Consider the following 6,000-nt stretch of genomic DNA (forward strand, 5'->3'; position numbering starts at 1 on the left):
AAGATCTGAGACAATCTTCTAGAAGAGTGAAGGGCATAGGAACATGGAGTTGGAGAGTAGGATACCAGGCACCTCAGGGCCCATGAGGTTGCTTTCCCATGTCTGATGGTTCAACTCTACTTTCAGTTATGTGACTGACCCAGAATACTTGCATAAAATACTTTTTTTTTTATTAGCCACAGTTGACTTCTGCCGTTTACAACCAATGACCCAGTATAGCAGCTCTTTCTTGAGGCCTAAGGTCATCACATTTTCTCACTTACACTAGGACTTTTATAAATTAGTGATCCTATTCTATCAAATTCTGTTATACTCCTAAATGCGTAGAACACAAGCTTGCAATATAGCAACAGGCCAAACAATTTAGGTTCCTCTACCATCAACTGCACAGAACCAAGAAATAATGATTTACATTTATCCCACCAAATTGAAAACAATAAAGGAGCATACTAAACTACTCCAAGAAAAACTTGTCTATACCTGTGAGAAAGCAGAAAAGATGGACACCAAAATTCAAACCACCCGACGATTTCTTCAAACCTTCTTTTTAAGCTGCAAGAGTGTCTACCAAGACAGAATGAGGATAAATACACGTACAACTTTCCTCAGAGTATAGATTAATACCTCAATACAGACTTCAGTAACTCAGAGGGAAATCTGTGTCTCAAGTGTACTATGGGGTAATCTGCAGGCACAGAGAACCGTTTTCACAGAGGATGGTAATGTTTAATCTGGGAATGGCATCTGAGAGGGCAGTGAAACTGAGTAAGAACGAAGGGAAGTCAGACTCTCCCACAAAGAGAAACATTTTGAAGATCACAAAGAGGAGTGGAAATTTCCAGACTGTGCAGACTAAGATGAGTCTTCATGATATAACGTGTCATTCCCCTCCAGGAAATTAACAGTTATTAAACTGCAGCACAGACAGCTATTTCTGAGATGAAATCAGCCTTGCAACACTAAGAAGCAGCAGGGTGAAGGTGAGTAGTTGCTCACCTCCCATAGAAATCAACCCCACAGAGCTTCTTTCTAACAGGTGCACTGTTCTACAGGGCATTTGACTCATGAAGAGCACTGAATACTCACAGGGAAGTGTGAAGCCTGGTGTAAGGTATGACCTGAAAGCAGGAATTAACGGGCTCTTTCTCCCAGATGACCTTGTGAGGAAGGGTGAGAGCCGTGGTCAGCACTTTGGGCCAGATGTGCACAAACCACCACCAAAACAAACCAAGGCAAAGATGAACACACACACACATACACAAAATTCTCCCAAGTGGACAAGAGCTGCGTGTGCTGTGTTTTTAGCACCAAGCCCTAAGGGATCTGCTGGCCAATAATGGAACTATGAAGAAAGGATCATCCATTTCCTGGGTAAGAATGACTTGTTTTGGTTTAATTGCTTCAACAATTCCCCATCTTCCCTCACTTTAAAAGGCACAGCTCCATGATCCTCCTCCCCCCACCCCCCAATTCCTCAAACAGATTGTACAAGTTTACAGTTATGGTGGGTGTGCTATATGCCAGACACTCTTCTAAGAGCTTCATGTGGATTAATTCATTTAATCTTCATAACAACCCTAAGAAGGCAGGTGCTATTGCTGTCTCTAGGCTTCCCAGAAAGAAGAGTAAAATAGCTGAAGGCTTTTATAGTTTACCTCTATATACTTTACTAGGCGGTTCTCAGGAGGAATGAACCAGAGAAGCCAGCCACTGGCTGGTCCAAGCCCCAGCACTTGCTCTGTCTCTTGGAACCATCTCACAAGTGGCTAAGGATTACTGTTTGGAATGCCCAGCTCCCTCCTCCCATTAGTCAAAGGTTTACCCTCGGGAGTTTTAAAAAAATATATCCCCCTGCTTCCAGGTTGTGCAGGTAGAAATGCCATTATGTGTCATGCCTCCCCGGGGTGGGAGGTAAGAGGCCGGAGGCACATGGAATGGGCATGAGGTGACAAGCCACCAAGCTCTAACTGCATGAAGCAGGGTGCAGCCTACACAACTGGTTACTGCACTGCTGGCTGAGGTACACACAGGAGAAGCCAAAAGGATCTGATGTGCTAATTTAAAAGTTCCTGACACTATTATTCAATCTCCATTTTCAGAGGAAACTCGGGCATAGTGAAACAATTCACGTAAGGTTACAGAAGGGACAAGAGCAAGACCGGGTTGTCTGGGTCCAGAAATGGCCTCTTAGTCACTGTGCTCTCACTGATGAACGTCGACTGCCTCGTGGCAGCTGCCAGGTTTGAGCCACAACAGTTGTTTAGAACTGGTTAGGAAACCCGTCAGTGTAAGAAAGTAAGTATTACAGATAACACTTACCAATTGATGCAAAGAGGACACCACAAGAGAGGGCATCAGCGCCCCAAACAATGTGAGTCAGGCAATCACTGCTGCTCAGCCACAAAGAGAATTTAACGAAACCAATCCTGGGGTTAATGCAGAAGTCTGGCTCACCACAGCAGAAATAAATGAAAGGGGGACTAAAAAGACAACACAAAAGATCAAGTGAACGAAGAGTTGATTTCTTGAAAAGATAAACCAAAGAGACAAACCTTTAGCTAGATGCATCAAGAAAAAAGGAAAGATGACTCAAATTCAGAAATGCAAGAGACAAAAAAAAAGGAAAGGAAAAGGAAAAGACAGACAGCTGGCTCTGCTAAAAGTTGGCAAAGAAGAAACTAAGTCATGTTCTTGTTAGTTAACACTCTCACTTTTGTGATACCCCATAATAAATGGGAGCAGCCCCTAAGAAAGGGAAAAAAGATAGCATCCTTCTCTTTGCTCCTCCTGGAATTTGAGAGGGAGCTCCATGGCTGACTCTGGGTTCAGAAGAGGAAGAGGTACATCAAAGAACAGGAAAGTCATTGAAAAAATTAACCCAACAGAAGTGGAACAACTCAGTACGAACAGGAGACCCAAATCAAAGGCGCTCCAAGACGCCGTGCAGTAACAGCTTGAAGCCAAGAATTTCCCCTTGCAGAATGGGCGTTTCTTATGACGTGAAAGATTTAGTTCCTTGAATTCAGAAATGTCGCTGTTTTTTTTTTTTTTTTTTTTTTTTCAGAGCAAAAATTTCAACGAAACTTGTGTCTTGCCTTGTCCTAACCCTAAAGCCTGGAAGGTCACGGAACAGAGACACCTTTGAGTTGAAAGTAAGTGAAGGTCTGGCAGCGAGGCTGAGTGAGGATAGAGCTCTGATTTTTTTTCCTACACTTCCATTAATTTAAAGTGCTAAATTGCCTGTTTGCTTTCAAGTATGTGGTTGTCCTCTTTGCAGTGTCACTTTAAATGAACTTTCCTTACACTCTGCCAAAAACAGCTAGAGAAGGTCCTTTGAGAATCCCATTCTTAGTCTTAAAAAAAATACACTCCCCCTCTCCCCCAGCCCATACACATAAACAGGCCCAGAAGCACTTCTTTCCACTTCTTCAAGGGACCTCCAATTTATCAGAAATAATAAATATTTCAGGAGAAACACAGAGCTGGTCAGGGAAATAATTCTCCCAGCCCATTTCTGCTTGTTCGTTTATTTATGTGATCGTCCAGTATCGAGCCTCTCTTTCAGGATTAGCAGATAGGCAGGCCAGGGACTGAAAATCCAAATGCCTACCCCATGGCCAGGCAGGTAGGGGGCACAAGGGACAACAGAGACAGCTAGGCCTTGGTGCACTGAAGAAGGCATGTCCAAGGCATTAGGGCATGGACTCTACCCACTTGTAGTCAACTGTGAGCAAAGAGATCTAAATTCTTTCAAGTAAAATCACCCCAGTTAAAAATGTTGGAAACCTGTCCAAATTTTATAAACAGCAACATGTGGAACCACAATACCAGACAGAACACATGTATGGTCTGCTCCGGCTGGAGGCCCTTGTTTGCCACCTCTAGGCAAGAAACAAAAGATAAAGGAAGACAGACTGCCTGTCCCTTGGGAGCTCACAACCTAATAGGAGTGAGAAGGCAGACACTTGGTAAACTTCCACAAGGTGCAATGTAATACACACCAGAAGGGAGAAATGAGCAAAGGCTATGGGAGTTGAGGAAAGTGAGAGGGCACTTGAGGCAGAACAGATTCTTGTAGTCAATGGCATTTGAGTTAGGGTTAAAGAATGAGGTAGACTTTGGCAGGCAGAGGCTAGAGAGGGACCATTCCACACAGAGGAAAATGAACTGAAAGAGGCAAAAAGAGGGAACCGGGAAGAGAATGTTTGAGAAATGGTCAAGAGACCCTCCATGCCTCTACCCAACAAATACGCATGAATGTCTACGTGCACTATGCAGCAGGGATGCAGTGGTGACGAGGGACACAGGATGACGCTGCTGAGTGTGAAAGGGTCTGATGTGGACACGGCCTTGGAGGCCATACCCAGAGCGGTATCTTCAGAGCAATGGGAAAGCTTCCTTTGAAGTTTTTTAAGCAAGGGAATCCCAAGTTGAGATCTGTAGAGTTCCAAGTTCCCCGGCTGCAGAGTGTGCATTCTGGGGATTGGAAGTGAGCCCGAGTAAGGTGTGAGGAGGCCTTTGCAAGCAGTCTCGGAAAGAGATGATGCCAGCTTGGACAGGGGGGTGGACAGATTTAAGAGACAGACAGGGGTTAAAATCACCAGAACTAGCAGTGCAGGGTAGGATTCAGTGAGACAGAAGCCAAATGGAACTGCAGAATGTGGTCAACATGGCTCCATGGGGGTATCAGGGTACACCACCAGTGAGTGGCTCAGCAGCTAAGCAATTCTGTACTGGCAGCAGCGGGTGGCCAGTGGTTACTAGCGAGAAGAAAGGCTTAGGAGCCAGGGTGTATGGCGGAGGGAAGAGCGCCAGAGAAGCTCACAGGAGCTTTCCGTCTTAGAAAGTCATCATCTCAAAAGTACTATTTTCTTTTAAATGTGCTTTGTAAAATTCCACAGCTATTTTGTTTGGACTAGTCTTGATGGGGAAATAACTAGCTCTTCTCACATGTTTAACAGCTCTTCACTAAACTAAATCTAATCTTTTAGACTCGGGATGGAAGAAGAAGCAGTATTAGAGTATCTATGAGATATATGTTAATGCCAAGTATCCATGCACACTTCCTTTTACTCTAACCCTTTCTTAAACAACTTCAGAAAATGCTAGTTAACCATTATGGTCCATCCTCCTTGGTGCCAAGGCCTAACAATGACTTTCTTTATAACCACAGGCATTTGCACACGAACCCAATTCACTCTGCTTCTAGATCATGAAGGAAATATGAAGACATCCTTCTTGATTTGCAGGAATGCCTGGAAGTACTCATACTCCCATCACAGGAAGGTGAAAACAGCCAAGCCACTAAATGCTCAACCCTTGATAACTTGTGACAATGGAGTCTACATATTTTGCTAAGGTCTCACTTGTATGCCAAGCATTTGCCCCGCAATATTTTTTCATGATTTCTGCCATCTACAGAATTTTGTCCTTTTTTTCAAGGCCACAACAAGTAACATATCATTCAAATAAACATGAGACAATTGGGTAATGACCAGAATAATAGAAATCAGCAGCTGACAATGAGACTAAAGTTCATTTTGCCCTCCTCATTTCTCTCTCACCTTCCACCCCCTGAATCTTGTAATTTTGGTGTATGTGTGCCCACACTGCAGATGTAGTAGTCTCCCCTCCCAAATTGGCCTATGTCTAAATCGAGTTAACACACCATGTGAGGATCATTCAATAGCTTTAATGCTCTTTGTTAAGTGTTTTTTGTTTTTTGATCTTTTAAATTTGTTTTAGAGACAGAGAGCAAGCAGAGAAGAGGGGCAGAAGGTGGGGGGGGAGAGAGAGAGAGAGAGGGGGAGAGAGAGAGAGGGAGAGAGAGGGAGGGAGAGAGGGAGGGGGAGAGAGGGAGAGAAGAAGAGAGAGAGAGAGAGAGAGACAGAGAGGAGAGAGAGACAGAGAAGGAGAGAGAGAGAAGGAAAGAGAGAGAGAGAAGGAGAGAGAGAGAGAGAAGGAGAGAGAGAGAGAGAGAAGGAGAGAGAGAGAGAGAGA

The 6,000-nt window shown here is 44.1% G+C and overlaps 1 protein-coding gene and 1 long non-coding RNA gene across 5 annotated transcripts in view; one reads left to right on the forward strand and one right to left on the reverse strand.

The window, feature by feature from the left end:
• LOC121016398 (uncharacterized) overlaps window positions 1-5,509 on the forward strand; it is a 30,055-nt gene extending 24,546 nt beyond the window's left edge. Inside the window, exon 3 of the long non-coding RNA XR_005784261.1 lies at window positions 5,174-5,509. This is a non-coding gene — a long non-coding RNA (uncharacterized LOC121016398). The remainder of the gene's footprint in view (window positions 1-5,173) is intronic.
• Window positions 1-6,000, reverse strand: part of ARHGAP26 (Rho GTPase activating protein 26) — a 427,067-nt gene that overhangs the window by 143,914 nt on the left and 277,153 nt on the right. The gene's annotated exons all lie outside the window — the stretch shown is intronic.

The sequence above is a fragment of the Herpailurus yagouaroundi genome, unplaced genomic scaffold (assembly GCF_014898765.1).
Source record: "Herpailurus yagouaroundi ecotype Mexico unplaced genomic scaffold, PumYag 29, whole genome shotgun sequence".
Lineage (NCBI taxonomy): Eukaryota > Metazoa > Chordata > Mammalia > Carnivora > Felidae > Herpailurus > Herpailurus yagouaroundi.